Here is a 6679-nt window from a genome sequence, read left to right as displayed (position 1 = left end):
ATATCCTCCAAATTACAAATCATTGGAGTCATTACTTTCCAGACATTCGTTTTATGCAAATTAGAAGGTAAGTGGCGAGAAAAAAGTGGTGTGAATTGTGATCAGACATGTGTGGGTCGAGTTCCCCATGTCGTAAATTAACAAAAGACATTGTCAAAATGTTTGATAATCATTCTCCTCCTATTTCAAGCAAAAAGAATTGGGTGTCTGACTTCCAGCAGCGCAAGTTCGATCGCACACCTCAGGTCAGGTCAATTGTCCCATTTTTTTCCGTTCTCCCTTACCTAACATTACTGGGTGTCGCCTGCAAAGTAATGATCACAATAATTTTGATTTTGGTACAGATTTATATAAGACGTTATACTTGACATCTATGCTTCGAAATCTGAGCTGTGCTTATTATTTCTCCGCAAAACCGAGGACTTATTGATAATCCCACGTGCTTGTATAAAATCTTATATAAATGTGTACCAAAATTCAAATTATTGTGATCATTACGTTGCAGGTGACACCCAGTAACGTTAGGTAAGGGATAACGAAAAAAAGTGGACAATTGATCTGAAACCTGAGGTGTGCGGGTCAAATTATCTGATCACACTTCACCCTTCTTTTTCTCGCCACTTACCTTCTAATTTGCATAAAACGAATGCCTGGAAAGTAATGACTCCAATGATTTGTAATTTGGAGGATATTGATAAAAGACTTCATACTATAAAGTTGTGCCTCAAAATTTGAGTTGTGCTTATTATTTCTGCGTTAGGCCGAGAACTTATTGATCACCCCTCGTAGCTGTACTTCCCCTTTGGACAGATTAAACATTCAGTGGATCCTTCCGCTGTGCTGTACTGTCCTGCTGGACACTTTAGACAAGATGCCGCCCCGGTAGTGTTACTAAACTCTCCTGCTGCACACGGCTCGCACATCGTCCTGCCTTCGTTACTGTACTTGCCCGCTGGACAGACGACACATTCTGTTGACCCTTCTGCTGTACTGTACTGCCCCGCTGGACACTTCTGACAAGACGTTGCTCCTGGAATGTTGCTAAATTCCCCTGCTGCACACGGAGCGCAAGCTGTCCGGCCTTCGTTACTGTACTTTCCAGCTGGACAATCTAAACATTCTGTAGATCCTTCTCCCATGCTGTACTGCCCAACTGGACACTTCTGACAGGACGCCGCTCCTGGGGTGCTGCTGAACTCTCCTGCTGTACACGGCTCGCACGTTGTACTACCGCCGTTACTGTACTTCCCCGCTAGACAGTCTAAACATGCAGTGGACTTGCACTGTACTTCCCTGCTGGACAATTATGGCAGGACGCCGCTCCTGGGGTGCCGCTAAACTCTCCTGCTGGACACTGCTCGCACGCTGTTCTGTTTTCGTTACTGTACGTGTACTTGCCGGCTGGGCAGATGTCTTCATTATCGTCCCCCAACTTACACTCATAGCCAGGCCGGCATTGGTGACAGGTGAAAGATCCGTCCTCTACTGTAAGAAGAAAATAATATGATACTGTTAAAATACGTTTAAACGCAAAATGATGTTATTTCATGGACCAAATAATGAATCAGGAATGAATTATCTACGTTCAATCATGTTGAGTTGAAATAATGTCTTGGTGGTATTTTTCAGTCAGATATATACTGCAAACATGTCAGAAGCTAATATAAACATCTTTCTCAAACAAAAATCGTTCGGATTGACCTTTTCATTGACCCCTTCTTTAATTGTACTATTTCGGAGTTATCCCCTAATGTGCTGTTGTGAATATTAATGTTATATCTCAATTAGCGTTTGTCAACAAGAAAACAGCTGAATAGGTTTGTTTTACATATGGTATTCAGAAAGTATAAATAAGAGAATATTTATGTCTGCTTCTACTTCTTTGTCAATATTAGCATCAACGACGTCACAATTACGTCACGAAATGATGCTTTACATTCTTAAATTTCCCGGTTTGGATTCCTTATTCGATCAAGTGATTGAGTGACCTCAACAAGAAGTGTTTCATGTATGTTTACAAACCTCTGACAGCCTTCTGTCCAGGACTACAACCTCCCACACAGTGTCCGCCTTGTTGATACTTGCAAGCGTCACAGTCTGCTGAAGCGGGACCTGAGCAGACTCTTCTCCCCTCACCACTGACATCTGAACAAAAGCTGCTGCATTCTGTCAACAAGGAAAAGGATCTTCAAAGTCAAGACTGCAGTGTACAGAATTTGATATTTAAATCTATACATTTGTTTAAAATACTTCTAGGTTTTAAGGCAAAAGCAGTGTTGGCTACAACTACCAAAACTTAGCTTTTAAGTATCAGACAATAACTTTCAAAAATATGTCATGATAATCAGGCACTTGGCATGCATGTTGAAAAGGCAATTGAATTTTGGCTTCATGTTAACCAAATACTTGCTTCTACATACACGTAAGTGTGGTCTCGATGGAGTAGAAATATAGTTCTCTATGCAGAATGTAATTTTGTGCGTTATCTTAGAGCTGTAGCTGTGTTGTGTGCACTGTAAATATGGGCAGATATTTCAGTAATCCCACTTACTTTTGCAGACTCTGTTTTCATCAAAGTGCGTCAGGGGACACTCCGTCACACAGTCCACAACACCATCAGAGCGGGCCTCTTCCATCCGTTTGATGCCTGTAAAGACAATTTGACTATAAGATAACACTAGCTACCTTTTTTTTCAATTTTTTTTTTCATTTTTTTTAATACAATGTACCTGGTAGACTTAGCAAATCGTCCTATTCTTTATTGTAATACTGCTAATAACATTAAACGAAATTTTACAAAATTACCCAAGCCTGGATCCAGAGTGTGCTATTTATTCAGAACAATGAATGACAAAAAAAAAACAATATTTATTCTGATGGTTTTTAACTTTTTAAGACATTATAGCATTGTAATATGCTTCACTTACATGTACAAGTTTTCAAAACAGTGACAGGTTCAAAATGCTGCGGACACTGCGCGACACACTTAAAAGCGTCGGTTGCGCCCTCTGTGTAGGGATAAGGCACCTTCAGATGTTTACAGGTGATGCAGTCCATTGCGGAGTTAGATCCACTTGTACGGCAACCTGTGTAGACGATTTGAAATATAAAACTTTAAACTACATTCGGGTGTGCTCTACTTCTGAGATTAAAAAAAAAATACTAGAATGCAAAAGTGACTTCAAAAGGACGCTTCAAAATGACTTCCATACATATTTAAGCTGCCATCTTTGGTCAAATATCATGTAGTAAGGGACATTTACCGCGTTATTCTCGACCTAGAGACATTGTACACCATTTTGGATTTTGACCAATGACTTCATCAAATCAGCATATTTTATGAATGTTGAATAACGCAAGCTGCATGGAACTGTGCAATATACAATTTATGTGAGAAAAAAAGAAGTAAACCACGCAGAATAATAAAAGAATCACATTTTACAATAAACTGCTAAATCTATTTTTAATCGGTGTTTTTCTTTTCTAAACAATTAAAATGAAGGGTTGTTATTACATAACTTTTGGAAATTATTAATTTTACTATGTATGTAGATATAAATATACGAGTGGGGTGCAAATTAGCCCGTCGATTGCCAGATAAAAAGACACGCACATAAACGCTGCAGAAAACAAACCATTTTGGTGAATATGATAAAGATCGATGGGTTAAGAAATCCAATAAATTCAAAAATGATGTTACACTAAACATTAGCGTCTGCTTCTTGTTGGTATTACATTGAAGGTTAATTTAGAATTATAAACAAATTGTACTTGATCATTTCCATTAGACAACAATATTATCTATATAAAAACACTGTATAGCTTATCTGGATAAAATTTACCTTGACACTCGGAGTGGCATTTCTGTTGACAGATCCCGCTGATCATTTCCGTCCCCTCTCGGCAGATGATGAAGTCTTTGGCTGACCTGTCCAAAAGAGACAATCCCATGACTTTTACAGGAGACTCCCCGCTGCCGAAGGAGTAGTACTGAAGGGACGCCATCTCGTTAAAGGTGAAACTCAGCCAGACATGGGGACGTTCCTATATTCAGAGTTTGGTAAAACGACAAACAATTATCATATCTTAACCCGGACAGCTGAGCATATTTGACAGAGCTCCAACCGAAACTCCTACATAACTGGTGAACTCTTACCTCTACCAAGGTCGCTGTAAAAATAGTAGAAATTGACCAAATAGACAGAAAACACACCAGAGACGTAGGTTGGCCTAGGAGTACAGTTTGTGACCTGGGGAGCTTCAACATATAGCGGTTTCATGAAATAGAACGTGGTGCTGACAACGGTCCACGACGCAAAACCTAAGAAAACTTGCTTAAAGTAACCCCACAAATGGCTAGTAACTTTGCAGACCAGTAAAATAACAAATAAAGGGGAAATGGAAGTAATATCTGACGTTTCTTTAATGTATTACCACCCAAAAGAGCTATTTCAGAGAGATTTATCTGATGAAAAACCACGTGTACACATGCTCCTTTGTCCCGACGGCATCTAACATAAAAACTATCTCGTAGTTAAATCTCTAAACTGGACTATACTAATGAGTTAAAGAGGGTAGAAGGGCAAATTCACAAAAAATCATCTAGTTGAACACTCAGCTCAGCTCTGTTGGTAAAATGACGTTTGTTCATCTGGCACCTTCATAGCCACACTCCTATGGTAAACAGCGGTAGTTTATGCCTATTTCTTTGGTCGGTTTGCTTCTCAACATTTTCATTTCTAGTGAACAGTATGATTGCATTTCCTGTTTAAGTATGTTATGTAGATATTTAATGACAATTATTCATCACAACCTAGTCACTCACATGCAACTACACATTGAATGCCGTGAGTTCGAGCGGGTGAAAAGGAACATAATGTGTAAGGGCAGCTCCGGTTATAAACACAGCAGCGCATCTCGTAGCGTGTGCATCGCAGACTTTTCGCTCTGAAATTTCCTCGAGTTTTCGTTTACGTTTCTTCTCTAACCTTGTCCGACGATTTGATCACGCTTGTTCCTAGTTTCTTGTTGGCCAAGCTGCTACGTATACGCCCCGTTGGTGGAAACCGCTTCCCGTTCAACCGAGCCAGCGCGCCAAGACCCCGGACGCGTCGGACCTGCCTCCAGAGCCAGACAGCCAGGTCTCCGTCGGATCCTTCTACGTTGCCGCTCAAACACGTCCCCGTTCCGGTATCACTCCCTACAGAGCCCCTGTGAGTCCTCAACATAGGACACAACTTATCTGCGCGGTCACAAGCTGGAATTCCTCCGAACTCGTTCGTACAAAACCGGCGGCAGTGCTTGGACAGTGCTCGGACAACGTACTCCCAGGCTGTTGATTTCCTGAACTTGACCCGTCTTCAGCTCAGAGATCCGGTCAACACCGATCAACTAGCCGAACGTTTCTTCGTGACCGAACTCAACTCCACGGTGAGCTGCCATATTGTTATATCTTGTTACAAACTTGTCCTTTCATGGATACTTCAACTACGAACATCGCCATTACCGGTCACTCTTTTGTATCTCGACTGAAGTCATTTGTTCGGCGTCGCACTACGACAGCCTCCGGACGAGCTATTTGTCCTAATTTTTGGGTATCTAACGTAGACATTCGGTTTCATGGCGTGCCGGGCTGCACCATCCCAAAATATTACGCTAGTGTGCTCCCTATTCTGCAGCAAACCAGTCCTCACATTGTGTACGTAGAGCTAGGGCACAACGATATCTGTAGACGCCAATGGGCTCCAGAAACCATAGCTCGTGATTTAGAAGCTTTGGCACGCAAAATCTCTGAAATACCATCAGTTCGACAGGTGATTCTAGCCGAACCAATCTGGCGATTGAAATCCCCCCGTAACATGCCGGATTTCCACTCACGCATTCATGATTTCCGTACTGAGTTTCGTCCCCTCGTCGACGCTACCCCAACCGTTCACAAATGGTACCACGCAAAGCTGTGGCAGAAAAACCCCAACTATTTCGTTGCAGATGGTCTCCATCTCAGTGACCTTGGTAATCTGCAGTATTACCGAAGCGTTCGGGGCGCATTAATCCCACATTTACCTTCTCAGTAAACTTTACCTAGCGACCTCCATGTGTTTTAGATAGCGGAAGCATTGGGTATTTTAGCCTCGGCGCATTTCGCGCCTTTCTGGGCGTTTTAGTTGCTCATAATTGGTGAGCTGTATGGCGGTTAGATTTGTGAGCTTTAACCTCAAAAACAATGTTGTTTGTATTTTCCCACGTTTGTCAATGTCATGATATTTGGATGTGCATAGCCCAGTACACATCAACATGATGTGTATCCCCATGGGAATTACCCCCTAAACATAATGTGACGTTATTTGTATTACTGTTTCCCTGGTGTGACTCAGATTGTTTGTTATACTTATTTGTTTGTTTTCCCGTACGAGGAATAAAATTGTTATACCTGCCAAATCTGATCTGTCTCAGACCACATCTTTATTCTCCTGGTGTCGGCAAAATTCATGAATTGTAAAACACCTTTTTGCGGAGCAAAAATAATGTTTTGAAAGGAATGAATGTGAGCCGACCAAAATGACAATAGTTTTACTCATTGCGGCGCCCCTTTGTAATCAGTCCATCTCCATAATTCATCTCAGTTCGGGTATCGATGTTAGCCAGACCATGGCCGCATGGGGCCGGCGTCATTGTCTCT

The sequence above is a fragment of the Branchiostoma floridae genome, chromosome 14 (assembly GCF_000003815.2).
Source record: "Branchiostoma floridae strain S238N-H82 chromosome 14, Bfl_VNyyK, whole genome shotgun sequence".
Taxonomy (NCBI): domain Eukaryota; kingdom Metazoa; phylum Chordata; class Leptocardii; order Amphioxiformes; family Branchiostomatidae; genus Branchiostoma; species Branchiostoma floridae.
Note: the sequence above shows the minus strand (reverse complement) of the source record.